General features: G+C 38.3%; 1 protein-coding gene across 5 annotated transcripts in view; it reads left to right on the forward strand.

Moving 5' to 3' along the window:
* The window catches only part of taok3a (TAO kinase 3a), an 81999-nt gene that overhangs the window by 16510 nt on the left and 47594 nt on the right, over nt 1-17895 (forward strand). Inside the window, exon 3 of one of the 5 annotated variants that reach the window (XM_040050636.1) lies at nt 2790-3174. The gene's annotated coding sequence lies outside the window, so the exon portion shown is untranslated. The other 4 variants (XM_040050635.1, XM_040050634.1, XM_040050637.1 and 1 more) reach the window with 4 other exon arrangements.

Below are 17895 nucleotides of genomic sequence, written 5' to 3' on the forward strand. Positions count from 1 at the left end.
TACAACTGCTTAAGCTGGGGGGAAAATCAAGTATGCAAAACCTTTAAAAAAGCAGATTTAGCATGCTTTATTTAAAATAAAATAAAATAAAAACATATAAAACAAAACAAAAAAAATCACAAAAGCATTCAAAGAAACAAAAACGTATGGTTTACTATTAACCTTTTTTGGTGTATTTAGTGTATTATGTTGAAAACCTAAACTTTAGGAAAATGCAGTTTACTTTATATGAGCAGAATATGCTCAGTAACGATCTTTCATTGACAGTCTATGGAAATTTGTTTTTGTTTTTTGGTTAACATTGACATTTACATCCTTAATTTTGGTATCATTTTGGCATTGTTTTGGTCATTACATATGAATTTGACTAAATTAGTGAAATAATTCTGTCAAATAATTGGTGAAATGTTATCATTTTAACAGCAAATTTATCAGGTGGTGTCTTCAGTGTTGTACTTGGACAGACATAAAAAGTGATAGTTTGACCCCAGTGATGCCAGTGGACGAGAATACTGTTAATCATATAATGCCCAGTTCTACTCGAAGACAGCTTGCACTTCAGTAATGCACTTTGGTACTTAACTTTATCAAAGCATGAGACGCTCTACTCCAGTATATTTTGAATTCAAATATGATACATTATATGGACAAAAATACTGGGCCACCTGCACCTGCAGGAGGTAAGCGGCCATGGAAATCCATACCACGAAATTCCTGATGCACAGTTTTGATTTTAATACTAAGGGACAGTTGCAACTCTGTGCCTCAGCACTTTGTGACCCTGCTTTGTAACCTTTACATGGTGTACCGCTGTGTGGTTGAGTTACTGTGGCTAGTGTGGCTTTGCAACAACACCATTTAGTGGTATAAATGAATGGAAGAAAATTCACAAATGGACTTCCCACAGAGGCATGCTCAAATTTACTGAATGACCCATTCTTTCACAAATATTTGTAAAGGCAGGCTGTGCCATTGTGTGTACTCAGTGTGGCTGCTTGAGTTTTGTGCACCTGTGGCTATGGGACTGAAATCATCTGAATTAAGAACAATTAGGAGGTGTCCCAAATACTTTTATACATATAGTGTATTTTTTACTCCATAAAATGTATTTTAAAGCTTGAGTTAGTTTTTATATTTTCAGATTTCTAAACATAAATCTACTGTAGATAAAGTTACCCAGCAGAATATGATTAATTAATCAACACCAAAGTGACACGATAATAAATCATTAATTGTGAATGAGTGTTACAAAGCATATGATTCTGCAAGCACTTTTGCTTGCACTAATAGGCAGTAATGCTAAATACATTTACATTAATTAAATTAATTCCGCCTTAAAATGAATTTATTAACAAAGAATTGATGTTGGGAGTGTTAATAGGCCTACCTCTGGAAGAGAAAGGCACTTCCCATTTATAGAAGAGAAAAGAGAAATAAATGTTTAAATAGTTTACCAATTACAACAAAGAGACACTGTAAAGATCCTATGTTTAGGGCATAACTCAAGCAATGGCTGATGGCAAACCATATCTGCGATTGCTTTTAACTTAACATGATGTATTGTTTGACAATCTGTGTTTTCAGGTCTGTTTGTATTTTTTTACAATATTTTCCATAGTTTCATGTTACCTGCCCAAGTAGTAATGATGTAAATTAGTAGTTTTGGGTAAAAAATCTGGCATGTCTACATTTTATATGTCTATATGATGTCCATTAACATGCACTGTTCCTTTTAAACAATCAAAAGTAAAACTTTTGATTTATTGGGGAAAATAAGTAAGAATACAACTTTTTTATTGATGGTCTGAATACTTGTTTCTCCGCATTACAAAACAGCTATTCAGTAGAATGGAATTAATTTAAACAGATCTAGATTTTTATACTCTCAAGTGCTACTTCTGGCATAATGTCTGTATTAGGAAACAGGTCTGTATAAGCCTGAAAATTATAATACTTGAGTTCATTTTTATTATCATATTAAGGAGTGAAACTACAATCCACACATTCTCCTCACCTTACATCTATGCCTACACATGTCTTCATTTCCACGCCGCACCCTCCCTCCCCATTTTTCCTCTGTTTGTCATCCAAAAGGTATCAGTGGAATCTGTTAGGCCAGGACCCAGTAATCATTATCAGCAAATATTCTTCATTTGCATCCGAGGTTGAGGTCCTTGCTAGTGAATACGCGGTATTCGTTTCGGATCAAATATTGTGGTTTCCTGTGCCCCATCCTACTCCCCCACTGGTTTTCATTGGTCTCCCCGCTCCCCCGGTCATCCTATTGCAAAAACTCCTGGAAACGGCCCTGATGCAGAATAAACTCAATAATTTTACAGTTAAACTTCCAAAGTACAACAGCAGGTGGCATCATCGTACTGAGCATATTTAGCAGACTAGCTGGCTTGCCATCTCTGAAGTTGCAACAGAATCGGGATGACTCAGTCCATGCATCTTTAATGATTTGCAAAGGAAATTGGGTAAAGGATCGTTGGTCGTTCACTTTTAATAAATTCTTTATTAATATCTTTATTTTTGAATGCTGCGCCACTGTAAGAATGATTCATACTTTAAAAATTTGTATTGAATTCGGACAAAACAACTGAGCATAAAGTACACGCAAAACAATCAGTCAGATATATATTATGTGGAAAATACCAAGTGCGCAGAGCGCACATCCTCCAGCGGTCGGTTCCCAACACGAGACAACTTTATTTCCGCCTGTCTGTCAGAGTGGCTGTCAAACACGGGCTAGGGGTTGTGCTCCTGCTGCTCCGTCATTCAGGAAGTCTAGACCAACTGACAGCACTTCGAGAAGTCACAGCGAAATCTCTAGAGTCGGACAAAATAACCCTGAAGTGCGTACGGTTTTCACCAAGGACGAATTTTACAAAAGGTGAGTAGTATTTTCACTCTGCTGTTGCGCTGCTGTCAACGTTTGTCCCCAACCACTGTAACGGTTAACAGCTCGTGCTAAAAGCCTCGCGCGCTGAGAACTGAAAATGACACTTCCTCTTGGCTCAACGGCTGAGCTACTGTAGCTAAATGTCAAAGCGGTAAAAGTGGATACAAAGGAGTAGTAGTGTCGATTAGGTTGCACCTGAAGTTGGTAATGACTATCATCGCCTGTTTTCGACGTTGTTCGGCTTGTTGTTTGAACGCAACTCAGTGGTGGTGAGTACGGAGACAAGCATCAGCTCGCTGGGGTTAAGTGCGTAGGTTTGCTTTTTAACGGCTTTAACGAAGTGTGCACGTTTGCTCGTTATTGCACCTTTTTTAAGCCTAAGCTGAATTGTGGGTATTTTTTTACGCTGTGAACTGACGAAGAAGAAGCTTTGCTGTTTGGTTTGTTCCTCGGGGGGTGAGTATGCTGAGCAAACGAATGACAGCTTGTAGTGAAGTGAACATTTGGGGGTTTTTTTTTGCAACAGACAAGGTGGCTGGGTGGTGTATAAACTTGTCCCTGGTGTTATTTTAGCAGTCTCACGCAGTGTGAGTGTCAGTCCGTTTGAATCTGTCACGTCCAAAATGACTGTGGTACCTTCCATTGCACATTGTTGTGAGTGAGCTTTTACTATCAACGCACGGTCACAATGGCTTTCGGTTGAGACAGTGTAACGTCCACTATGCATGACACTACGCATACTTTTACTACGTCTATCTGAAGCCTTTTTACACAGGCGATCATGATCTGCACACCCTGTTTTGCTCTGTTTTTGTGGGGGGTTTAGGATTTAGATTGTAGGATTAGACTGCACTAATTTAATGCAAAGACAACAACGGTACGTCATTCATTGTTTTATTATATAAGTCATTCATGGCTTGAATTGTACCGGACATCTTCACCTGCACACGAGACGGTGCTCCATTAAATGGGCAGTAGTTAAAAGTAAATGTAGGCTAATACGACGCGCTCGAAATGGCAGATGTAGATAGCAAGCTGAGCACTAAAACCCAAGCTGACCCAATATGATGTCATCTCTTGTGTGTAGAGCGCATGAGTGAGAGGAAGCAGACCCGTGTTTGACTGCTAAACTGTGTCATTTGTAAAGATTTATTTTAAGAAGCCTGCCCACTCAATTTCAGGCATGGATCGCGGGAATTTAATCCCGTATTATGACACTGCACCTGCATGCCATTCACATCGATTTGTAGTATTTTTTTTCTTTTTTTTCTGTTATGTCATTTAGCTTAGGAATGATGCACTGTAGATGAAAACCCTGTGTGAATCAATTTTGCACACTGTAGTTTTACACAGTGGTTTACTCATCTTGAGATAATGTTAAGTGAGTATTGTAAAACTGATGTCAGTTCCCCTTTATAACATCTGTCAAGTTTGTCTTTCTGTGCTATGTCCGAGTTTCTCTGCCCTACTTCGGTTTTGTTCAAAGGGCAAATACGTCACTGTTGTGCAAGTGTGTTTTGTCCGTTTTTCATATCATTCATATCTAATCGGTTCATCGACCACCCAATCGCAGTTCCACTGACATAGGGAACAGAAAGTGTCACACTTCCTTATTGGTATCTCCTTTTATGATTTTGATTGTGCCATTTTCTCTGAATGTTTCAATCCCAGTCCCAACATAGACTAGATGTTAAAGGTACATGTAGCTTAATGGTGCACAGATAATGATGGACATAGTATTTTAGTTCACATTTCAGATCAAACCACAAAGTGAAAAGGGATCTATGTAAGCACTAAAAGAGGCTCAAGAAGTGCTTTTACTGTAACAGTGTAGAAAGATTAAAACATTTTTGGAATGGGTCGGAGTGATATATGCTAAAATGATTTCAAAAGAAATTCCACTAAACCTCAAGCTATTTCTTTTCTGTTTGTAGCCAGGAGGACACGACTACAATTAAAATGAAGAACAATTAATGAACCTCAGTTGTTTGAATGCCAAAGAGCTAACTGTGATGTGTTTTTTGGGTGGAGGAAACACTCAGAGGCCAAATATTACCCACAGGATAAGATAAATAATGTCAATTCTTCCACTAGATAGAATAACACATATATTAAAATCTAATAGGAAATCAGTGTGAAGTGAGCAACAGCCATCCTATACCCATTTTTACAATGTTCACAGAATGTTTTGTCTTTAATGTTAAAAAAAAAAAAAAGTTGTTTGGGTATGAATTACCTTGTACGTATATTAACAAAATGAGTGTTTTCCTGTTTTGTTTTTTGGTTTTTTTTGCATGTTTATTTGTTTTTATCTTGTTTTTTTTTTTTTTTTTTAATTGTTGATAAAAAAAATCTAAACTATTTAAACAAATACTCAGTGCACAGATGTAGAGGAGACAGAGGTGCGTGTGTGTCTGTGTGCGCGCGCGTGTGTGTGTGTGTGTGTGTGTGTGTGTCTGTATTCTCATGAATTCAGGAAATCAGTTAGTGTTTTCAAGAAGGCAAGGCATCATGAAATAGAACAGTGGGGAAGGACAGCCTCAAAATTAGCAATCTAATTCAAACCTGCAAGGATTCAACATGCTGGAGAGAGAGAGTGAGAGACATGATGGCTTAGTGTGCTCTGACTCTGTTGTTCTACTCCATAGCCAAATCCCTTATCCTAATGAGAGAATTTATTCTGTTGGGATCTTCAAATTATTGCATTAATGTCACAAAGAGGAAATGGACTCAGCAGAATGGAAACCACAGTTCCCAATCTTTTATGACAGACGGGGCTTGCTTCTTCTGGGTCTGTCCACATGTCATTGGGATGTACAATGGGCTGCAGCAGATTATCTGTGCAACAGATACTGCCATCTTATAAAACAGGCTACATTAGTTATAATAGTTGTCCTGACCTCTATGTGCCCTTTATAGGTCTTGTAATATGCTGCAGCGTCTAATGCAATCTCTGTCTGTCTCAGTGAAATCCTGATTTGTTTTATTTCAGAGAAACTAGAAGCCACTGAAGCCCTCTACTAGCTTTACAGAAGCTGGGATTTAAAAAAAAAAAAAAACAACCCAAAAACTTATCAATGGGAAGAGTTTAACTGTATCAGCTATAATCGAGAAATTAAACTCCCAGTCCCCCTATGTGAATGTTAAAGTTATCGAGTTGACCTGTTCTTTTGAAAAACCTAGACAAGCCTACTAGTAGGCCTCTTACAGTTTGGAAACAATTATGTAATAAGGTTATTGACATTGTCATATCCACATATTTGAAACAGCAATTGTGATATTTTACAACAATTTAACCCCTCAATGAGAAAGAGCTGAATTTGCTTCTACGTGAAACCTGTTGAAGTGAAAAGCTTTTTCCTTTCACATGATGAAAGGCTGACTTTTGTAACCTATATTACAGAATTGTCAGTTATCCAGTGCCACAGCAGTTTGGTGGTTTATGCTACAGTGGCAGGGCACATCAATATTAAAGGGCTTCTGTCAGGCTTAATGTTATGCAGTGATCTGGTTTAGGATGTCTGATACAGGAATGTTGTCTCAGATGGTAAGGAGAATTATGCCGTTTCTACCCCCACCACTGATGTGTTCATGCGTACTGCTTTTAATGATGATTTCAGTTGACAGCAAAACTCTGCACTGCTGCAAGATCATGGTCTTGTGAAGCCAGCAAGAGAGAGTACCAGCACAGATATGTGTTAGCAGGATTAATCTATAGAAGCACTTTGTTTGATTAGCCAGTCAGAACTACCTACGGTACACATGTGCATGTTCACAGTGGGTGCGTTCCTAAATCTTCTTTTGGTGTGCATTAAAGCAGTGTTTGTGTCCAACTAAGAGTGTCTATTTAATTAAATGTGAAGATGGTTAGTTCCTCAAAGCAAATGCCCTTTTTATAAACCATCTGTTGATTCATGTCCAGCTTATAGTTTCTTTTATCGGCATCACTTCTGGATTTTTATGGCAATGGCGTATTTGCACCACTGACCATCATGGGGAAAAATGTGAAATGGATCTAGTCAAGGCCCAGCAGCTGGTGCAGACCTGAGTCATGGCCTTGGTCTACTGAAAGCTGTCTCAGAGGGGGGAAGCCACGGCCCAGCAGATGTCTCATCAACAAATGCCTCCCCAGTGAGTGTGCCACTTCTGCTGTTTACTTGCCACCTTGCACAGCTGAAAACTGTATTAGTCAGACCAACCACTTTAGATCTTGAGCAGAAGTATTCAGCTGTCGCCCACTGAAGTTTTCACAATGAAAATATTGCACACCTAAAAAGGTAATTATTGCAGCAGTTCTGATCTAAGTATGTGTGTGCTTATTCATCTGGAAATTCCAATTGGATTTTATAGGCTTTTCACTAGTGTAGCATCTGGCTCAATTTCTTCTCTGAGCACAATAATGTATGTGCTGCATACTATTATGCACCACATATTGGTTGTTAAATACGTCATTCTTCCTAATGTACTACATGTCCATTGTTTCCTTCTTTGTTTTGTTTTGTTTTTTCAAATTGTGTCACAAGATAGGCATTTTGGCAAGTTAGCCTCTGTGGGTGTGGGAGGTTAGCACGAGTGACTTGATTACAGAGCTTTATTAGAAGTGCGCATCCAATCCCCTGGCGAGGTTGCAGCTGTGACCATGAGTAGGCCCCCCCACCCACCCTCTTTTCAACCCCTATTATGTCCAACTACATCTGTCTCCCTTTTTTTTTTTCATGAAATGTGCAAGCCTATCCCTGCTCTTCTATGACTAGGCCAAGTTGAAGTGCTGAGGAATTATGAGGCGCCATCACCATCACCCAAAGAGACATTACCAATGCTGATGGCTGACTTGTCTTATCTCTGCCCACCACTATCCCTCCTGGGCCTAAGGCTTAATTTAGCCTGGCAGAATGGCGGAAAAGACTCAGACTGGACTATTTTTAGAACTACATGGTTCACTGTAATATGGGTCTTTAAAAAATTGAAAGTGTCATGTCATAGGCCTACCATTTGCCTCTGTTCTGCTGACTCTCCCCTGCATGCAAGCCAACTGGGAAAACTCTAGTATGCACTGTGAGCTTCATAGAGTGGGGCATGTCAGCAGGGCTTAGGATGCATGAATGTGATGGACACATTTACTGATGTGAGTGGGGGTGAGGTAATACACCGCACCACATCTATTTTGGGAGCTTCCTTTGGCTGCTCAAAGCGCTTTTGTGTCACACAGTTATTCACCATAATTTTTCACTCAGCACTTTTGCTAACATGTCTCAAAACTTCATTCATTTATTTCAGAGCACTTTTCATTGGTGTGAAGGTTCAGAACCTTCATGTTGGCAAAATTGTGGATGCTGTGGTCAACAGTGACCAGCAGTGACCATTATAATAGCTTTTATTCCATAGCACTTCTGAAAGATCTATAGGGCATCTAGGATCAGTAGTGCTACCTAACATGATGTAAATGTTTGATAACTTCTCATCATGTGAGCTACCAAAGTGCATGGCAAAAACGCCCTGGTCCCAAGGGAATCTAGGCCTCTGCCCAAGCTCTGTGCAGCTCTAATACTGTGACTGGACAGCCTCCATTGGGTCAAGTGGAGATTTATTTCTGATGAAGCTGGGGGAGATTGTACCGTGGTGACAGCACGGTACAGTGTATCAAGATAAATGTGAGTTTTATTTTTCATTTTTAGCTAACTCTGTATTTCAGCCTGGCTTCTTTCACAGGCACTTCTTTAAAAGGCAAGAAAACATTAGGACAAACAAGGCATGGAGGTTGGACTAAGAAACAACACTGAATTTCTCTTGCACTTGCGTCTCTTCCCATAGTTGCTACTTTCCAGCCAAGCTTTTTGTGTTATCTCTGTATTCATCAACCGGACTGTTGTGTGTCATAATGAATGAGGAACATAGGAGTTTCTCATGGAAAAAAATGTAAGGCCAGCCAAAGTAAGTACTTCAGCCACCCCTTTCTTGCTTAATAGTGTTTACCAGGAGAGCTTTTGATGCCTTTATGAACCCTGAGAGCCTGGAGTTAAACTGAACAATTGTCCAATTACACTGCGACTTACCAGTCAACACCCAGCCCCACTGCTTCCCTCAGTCATTATAGTTTACTCACTCACTCTCTCACACACAGGTTCTCATCATGACCCAGAAGGCTGCAAACCTTAGCATAATTGCAAGGATGATATCGTCCCAGACGGCTAGATAGGAAGTACTTGCATTGTTAGGCCAAGAGGGTATCAAAGAAGCCGACATGCACACACCCTCACTGGGTTGTCATAGACGGTAGCCAGCCTGACCCGCGTCCAGCTATTGTTTCCTGGTATGATACAGGAGCCATGTCAGATAGGAAAGCCTATTGTGCTTTCATAAACAATTTAGAATGAAGTATCAAGCCAATATTACTGTTATTACTATAATACACAGTATAATTAAGAAGTTATTCATTGATTAGCTTTCAAACTGTTCATTGTATAGAGAAATTAAATGAGCTGTGCTGAGCATTGGTACTCCATTACACATGACTGCTCTGATAATAAATGAAACAGAGGACCAGCTGCAGGCACTGCATTGGTCAGTACTTGATATTCATCAAGTCCAAAAGCTTCTGTTGGTCTGCCACTCCTTTTTATTCCTCTTCAAACATGAAAACATCCTTTCTCTGACTGTGATATATTTGGCTATTTGTTACAAAATGTTCCTGTTATTTATTTATGCCACTTCCCTGTATCAAAAAATATTTGCAATACAAAAACGCACATGATTAATTATTGATTTGGCAACACATAAAGAACTGTAGAGTTTTGTTGACCACATGGTTCATGACCTTCTATCAGTGTGTACCAGTGGTATCACAGTGCACAATTAAAGCAGAGATGCAGGGATAGTAAGACTTTACCAATTCCAAAGTGACATGGTGCCAGAGGCGTTGAAGAACTTAATAGGTCCCACCAGGAGCAGCAACCTGGACTACCAGTCAAAGCTAGAAATGATGGGAAAACACCAGGATAATTACAAAAAAAAAAGCTCAGGGTAATTTACTGATTAATGACACTGTTCTTAAAATCTGTCTAGCACTGCTATTTTTCTACATGTGTCCTGGAGCAGGAAATGAGGCTGAATACCTTCAAAATTGTGATTGTGATAGTTGCATACAGCTAGGCTGCACACAATGGTTTTTAGCTTTTTCCATCTGGTTCTAATAATGGATCACATAAAAAGTACAATGAAATTGAGATTGTTAGTATTACAGATCTTGCTGCGAGAACTACCTGATTGTCAGTTAACAGCTAATTAAAACTAAATCTGTGGGCATAAAATTAAATGATAAAAACATTTTAATAATACATTAGTTGTTAAAATAATTCATCAATCAAAGGAGAATTTCCTTATTTTTTTCTAGATATAACTTCGGAAAATAAAAGTTTAGAAGTGCTATATACAAAATTCAGGACGACTGAGTACTGCTCTAGAGCATGACCATCTCAGACTGGAATATATAGCCACACCTTTCCCCCTTTCACATTTCATTTCCAACCTTACTGTTTGAACATGAAACACAAGCGTGAAAAGATTGTTAACACTTTTAGCCTTTAAAAAAAAACCCAAAAAAACAAACACTGGGTAGCTTTTACAGGCTATGAGTCACCTGATGCCCCCTATTGTGATGAGTATCTGACTGCTTATTTGTTGCTCTCCTCTGCACTCTGTTACACTATGTGTGTTTGTGTGTGCCTGCACCTCCAAGAAGAGGAGATACAAAGTGAAACTGAGAACAGCAAAATGGCAGTCGTTTCATTTCTGAGAGACAGCTGAAAAGAAATAAGTGGACATAATTTATGTAAAAATCAGAACAAATATACTTGGACTCAATTCTGGCATGTAGGGCAAATTAGGAGTCATAATTTTGCTGGTGTGGCCAAAAAAAGCCACATAGAAATAGCTTGGAGTGGGCATGCACTGGCACAATAATACATACAACAGATTAGGACTTTTGCAATGAATCTCCTCCCTCGGATGGCTTAGGTCATTATAGTTAAACTTAGCACTGCCATTCTGGCCCTGGGGAACAGAATCAAAGTGCAGAACCGTGTGAATGTTGATGAAACTGTTGAGCATGGTTCTGGTTGTACTCCTGATCTCATCTACCTTGTTGAGTCTTGAATACTGCGAGGCACTTCATAAAATCTCGACTTAGAATATTTACTGGTAGCACTTGTTGCAGCTGGATCACTGACCCATGCTCCATTTAAGTGCAGCAGGAAGTGTTACGTAGTTTCTTATTTTTTATTACTCTTCATAATTGACCAGACCAACCACATCTCCTTAACAGATGCACATATATGCAGAACCATCCTCATCACGACATGGCATAAAAATACAAATCATTAACTTTTTAAATAAAATTCTCTATAACATTGGTGCTACCTTTAAGTTATTTGTATGGGTAAAATCTGGCCTCCATGGGGAAGATATCACATTTATTCCCCATGTCGTTTTTTTTTTTTTTTTTTTTTGAGTGTGAGTAAAAGAGGCTTGGATGAATCAGTAAAGATCTAAAAGAGGAAAGGGGGGAGGCTAAGTTCTGAGCCTGAATTAATTCCCAGACTAATTGCGGGCAGACTTTACAGGGGATAAAAGCTGAAATCCTAAAGCTTAAAACCCATGGGCCCTCTCCCACTCTGTGTAAACTCCAATGATGATGTACATAATTTATACTGTCAGTGTATATTTGAAAAAAGAAGAGGAAAAAGCAAAACACACGGGAAATGACTCAGTGGCCTAGATGCATGTTTCCTTTTTGGGGTTTCCTCTGCTTAATTTCCTCCCTTCATCTTTCTCTTTCATTTTACTTTAGCATGCTGTCTTTTCTTTTTAAAAGGCAGAGTAAAGAAAAAAAGGTTATAGGTTCTGTTTCTCCTGATGTGTTGTATGCACTGAGACATACTTTTGACAGATTATCAATCAAGAAAAATACATGTTCCCTTTGATTCTCATTAACATAAAACTAAATCAGTTGAGGCACTGTGACATGAGCAAGCAAAGTTTGTTGTGTTTGTCTAGAACAACATGCAGGCTTTGACACACACCTCTTATGGCCCTACTCCTTATAATTTTTTTTTTAATCATTATTTTGGTTTTTTCACGGTTAACTGACAGACACAGGCTCCATTAGAAAACGGCAGTGGTACGCTAGCGCTGGCAGGACAGCTTTATTCAGTCTATTATAAAGCTGACATCTTTGGGAGACCTACCCATTAATGTATAACTGTGATATGCAACATCCCATGAGGCCTCAACAAAAGACTGCATGACATCATCGCTATTCCTCCAAGAACACGGCCTTCAAGAAAGTCAGAAAGAGCGTCTCATCTGTCCCACATAGGAGTCTTAAATGGAATCCATTCACTGAGCTGTGAGATTTAGTGTAGACTCATGTTCATTGCTTTGGCTTTGTCTGAAGAGAAGGCAGTATTGCTCTGAATTCGACAAACCTTGCTCGGCAGATTAAGAAAAGAAGGCCACTGAAAAGATTAAGATACTTCTCCAGGCAAGGAATCTGAATCTTTGTTCTAAGTCTCTTGCACCAGATTACAGAATTTAGGGAAATCTGATTCACTCACCCTGTTGGAGGCAAATGCTCATATGCAAAGACCGTAGTAGTTTGAGTTCCAATGATGGCACTGGAGCTCCAGTCATTCCCAGCTAATGGCAGCTCAACCTGCCTATTAAATTTTGCTCTTATTAAAATTTCATTATGAACAAAACTCAGCAAGTAGCGGCTACATGTCCTACTCAGTGTAATGACTTCTCTTTTGCACGGCTTTCACCATAAAGCATGCAGTAGGCCTCTATTAATCTTTCTGCTGCTTGATTGGAAAATCCTGTTGGGCTTTAGAGTAGCACTTCACTCAACTCAGCCCTTCACTATACATGTGCATGCGCACATTTGAAACTAGATCAGCTGATGTGTACTTCCACAAGTTAAAATCCCTGTCTGTGTGTTTTCGTGCACCTTCCTCAGTGACTATACTTTCATGTAGTGACTATGTGTATTCTTGTGTGACTGTGTTCATGTACAAAGTGTTTGTGTGTGAGCATTTTCTCATACGTTCAAGCTCATGCATTTTGCATGGCCTTTTGGGAAAGCAGAATGGGGCTACAGCAGTTGGATGATTCACTGTCTGGTGCGGGCATCTGACCATTACCACTTGTTACTGTGGTCTCAAGGACATGCCTAGTGAAGGCTATTGCTAAGAGACTCAAAGAGCAAAGAGTGTTCAACAGAAGGCAAATTATGTATTTCATTTTAGCCTTAGTAGTGCTGGAAAGTACTTTATTGACTGCTCATTGAAACACTGAAACACATTACTGACAACAGAGAAAGGTTCTGGTTTGTTATTTGGAGCAATCTTGAGTTCAGTATCTTGCCCATTGGCATGTAAAGGAGCTGGGTATCAAATAATTAGTGGACAATCCACTCTACCACCTGAGCAACTATCCACAGCTCTTGTGTGTTTATGTGTGGAACTGAAGAATATTTTTTCAACCACAATGAAAATCAATACAGTTGAGAATTGATAGTGTCATAAACAGTCCCATGGTTATTGCCTAGTCGATATGGCCCATCTAGTCATCCAGCCCCAGCTGAGCCTGCATAGATATGGCCAATGGCAGTGGATGTTACACACGTTTATACCAGTTTACAACCAAAAGCAGTTCAGTGTGTCACAGAGTGTCAGTAACAGCTTGGTACCTGAATGCTGAGACCTCTTTGACCAAAAGGCATTTACGCCTAATTGTTTTCCTTTTTTTGTGAATCAAAAAAGGGATTTTCCCCCTAATGATTTAAAGACACACGAGGCCCTGGTTTTACTTCAAAGTAAATTTGTTACTTTCCTATTTTCTTACCTAAACTACATTAGCACCAGAAATGGCTTTTAAAATGAACATTTTAAGCATTTCACACTAGTAACTGTAATATCATTTTCGACTTGTGTAAATTGAAAACTATGGGTCTTGGTTCAGTTGATTTCTTTAGGTGTGAAAACATGGTGGAAAAATATCAACGTGCTGGGCCCCATGATTTGCCTTTCACCCACCCATTATCGTAGGCAAACTATGGGTATATATTTAGTCATGACATCATTACAGTAAATGTCCTTCATACTATACTCTGAAAGAATAATTTGCTCTGCTCATGTGACTGTAGTTTTTTGGTTATGCCACTTTTGTTAAAGCATTCAAAAGCAGTAGAGGCCTAGTGAAGTGGAAATCGTCTGAAATGCATGCTTTTTTTGTTTCAAGGTGAGATACAGGGCAGATATATGTATGCAGTTATGTGTTTGTCAATCTATTTGTATGAGCAAGAATACATTAAAAGATTACAATAAAAACAATTTTTTTTGAAACTAGGGAGAGGAATGGAGCATGTGCAGAAGAAGAACCAGTTAAAATTTTGATTCAGTGTGGTTCAAAACCAAATGCCATCATCCTTGGCATAGCATGCAATCATTCCATACCCTTTTTTATGGTTGTCTTTGGGCATTTTTCTTGGACCTGTCTTAGGTGAATCAAAACCATAGAAATTACAGGTTGCCCATGTGGAAGGATTTTTTTTTTCTTAAATTATGCTTACCCTCACTTACCACATTATACATTTTGCCTGTGAAAATCTATAAATCAATTTAGTGTTTAAATTTCAAAACGTAAATGATGTAAAAGTTTTGATGGCTTATTTAGAAGCTGCTAAAAATGTTGTAGTTTCTGTTTTACTGTAGAAAATTTAATGTTTGCAATATTAAGATTTAGAATATCCCAACCAGGTAATTATAGCTATTAATATGGCCGTAGATGGGTTTTTTCCATTGTAAAACTGTAAAAGATGCAAAGACACTAATACCTTAATAATTTTAAAAAGTAATTTGCTGGGGTTAGAGAGCTATGATTGTGCTTGTTAGTTGGAAGTAGGTGTCATCACCTGACAGTCTGTAGACAGAGTCTGACAAATACTCTAAACTTGGTGACACACAATTGAGTTTTACGGATTAAATTAGGCTTGTCTGTGGGATGATGATTGCAGGTTACACCTTGTTGCTCTGTTTGACTGGCCTCAGTCACCCAACCCTGTCATTAATATCTATAGTGCAGGCCCATTAGCTAGCTGGACTATCACCTGAGCAGGTCATAACAAATTTGAAGATGAAGCAAAATGTTTTGCAAAATGCTGTTATCTTGATATGTAATTGAGTGGGAGATCATTTCAGGATACAGAAATCCATTAAACAAAACAAAACAATGAAAGGATAGCATTCTTGATTTAAGACCTATGACAGAGTTTTGACTTCTGCTGTTTGTAAACTGTCTAACAACATGAATCAAATATGGCTCAGTAAAGGAAAAAGAACTTAAATCATAAATCTTATTAAGCAGGAATCCACATCTCTTGCAACAACAAGTAGGCTGACATAAGTGTTATTTGTTTTTGTTTTCTTTTGTATGAATTCCCATCCCTTTCTTCTTACCAAGCCATTGTTAGTCCATGCCCTTTTGGGCTACATAGTGAACTGTTTTCTGATCTGATGCCCCCAGCAGGATGCGATCATCTGTCTGTGCCTTGACCTTTATGGTCATGGTGACATGTGGTTACTGTTATGGAACTTAAACATGCTTTGAACTTGAACAATTATTGCCAGGATTGAAAGAAGACTCATGTTACAGTCAAATGTTTTGCCCGAGCCATTGGTTCACCTTAAGCACCACTCCCACTCCACACTTTATCACTTTGTAATGATGTCACCTTACTTTATCCTTTGCTCCCATTATAGTTACAAGAGCTGCTGGAGGACTTTGTCAGTTGATCGATGCAGCTCTCCACCCTCAGGAGTTTCATACAGAAATATAAATGCTTCTGAGGCAAACCAAATAGTCTTTTCAGTTCACATAATTAATTGTATAAGACAACTGACAAAACATATTAAAAGAGATAAAAGTGTCTAAGTAAAAGATAAAATGAAAGGATTTGCAAATGATAAAGGGCTTCATCAACAATCTACTAGTGGTAATTTTGTGGAGAAACTGTTTTGGACTACAGCTGTTGTGTGTTTATCTGTTCCTGGACATCCTAACACTTCACAGCAAGAAAAACACAGGTGTAACTAATCCCATCAGTGAAAAGTTGTTTATTTCAGTTTTAAAGTGATGCAGTCATTTTAATACCATCTGTGCTTTCACTCTTGTGATGTTTTTGAAACTTCCCTAAAAGGCAATGGTGTTTTAAAGGAATTTGATCTGTGTTGTTTAGTGTCTGGAAAGTGCCGATTAAAAAAGGAAAACAAATACTTTTGAGAGGCACATTTTTCTAATTACTCTGGGCCATAAATTAAGTCACTTGCGACTTCAGACCACAAAGGTACAGTTATCAAGTCGTAGAGTTCTTGAATTAATCATAATTTGGAGACATTTTTAAAATGTGTTTTGTTTGAAGGGGTTTCAAGCCAAAATGCTGTGTAAAAACATAGATGAATACAGTCCATCAAATAAAGATGCAATTAGTCTTAAGAGCTTTACAAAAGAAGCCAAATGGACTTTAGGTTTGCAAAAATGGTTTCACCTCTATCCAAGAGGCTTCTTCATTTCTGAAGAAGGATGCAATTACTTTCATTTCACCAGTTACTTCACTAAGACTAAACATTATTATGAGCTCTAGAGACAGAGACCTCTTTTATCCTCTCTTAATATCTGCCATCAATCTTTCTCTCATTTTAATCAAAAGACCCATTATTAGCACATATTACTTCTGTCTGTATACATATACAGGAAAGTGTACTTTTACTGACTCATACTGTACATACTCATACTGACACACAGCTCAAAGCCAGCGTACAAATTTTGTCCAAACTAAAAAGAGAATATCTAGGTTAGTGTGAGCCCTGGGGCTAATTCAAGTGTTATTTTATGATTGTATTTATATTTATTTATTAACATCACGTTCTCCTGGGGACCATGAGTAAGTCATTGTTGCTAAGGTGCGCGCAAACCCTGCAAACCGCTTCAGATTAATTGAATGTTTTGGATATAATTTGCATAAATCCAACATGTGCATGTTGGTGTTTGTTCAGTGAGTCAGCTTAGAGGAGGTGGCGCTGGTGGAGTCGTGCTTTTAAAATAATGAACTGATCCTGTGCAGGGCCTACGAGGGTTTTCAAAAAATAGAGTTTGACCAAAATGATTGCCCAGGAGAAAAGGAATTACATAAACATGGACCTCCCACATTTAGACATGTTTTAATTGCAGGCACATCATAGAAGATAAAATATACAACAGAAAGCTGCCATGACGCAGCTGTAAGGGTCATAAAATAGCACACTGGAGCTTAACTGTTTCTGAGATTAGGTAAGATTCAAAATATTTTTATACTGGTTATGGTAATACCAGTTCTTAAAAGGTTATATTTTGACATATGTCTGTGTTAATACTGAATCTTAACAGTTAAAGAAACAGATTTATTCTCTTTAGTTAAAATTTTAGAGCCTATACTTTATTAAACACCAAAATCAATATTAAATTACAACAAAGTTGAAAGTGCTGAAGATTTTTACTTCAAAAAACATAAATATCAAAACACAGTCTTCATTCTCAGGCACTGTCTGTATGTGTAGAAAAGAGTCATAAAAATCCTGTTATGTTTTCATCCACCTTAAAGTGGAACAAAGGTGTGTCTGTGTTTGATGTCAAAGTTCAATAACTCTGTTGTCTCGTGCTTTGTTGGCCTTGTTGACTGCATGCTTCCCTGTCCTTCTTTTTTTTGTTCTCAATTCTTTTAATAGCCCATCTTTAACCTCTTTAATCCCTTTGCTTTTTTCATATCAGTTTTATTTGAACTGTAAATAGAAACCTTTACTTAAACTGTTGCAAAGGAAGATGCAATTTGTTCTTGCCAAAAACAAACAAACAAACAAACAAAATGTGCTATAGCTTCCTGCCTGTTCAGTTTTTTAAAG

Source organism: Simochromis diagramma, unplaced genomic scaffold, assembly GCF_900408965.1.
Source record: "Simochromis diagramma unplaced genomic scaffold, fSimDia1.1 OVJJ01000131.1, whole genome shotgun sequence".
NCBI classification, from domain to species: Eukaryota; Metazoa; Chordata; class Actinopteri; order Cichliformes; family Cichlidae; genus Simochromis; species Simochromis diagramma.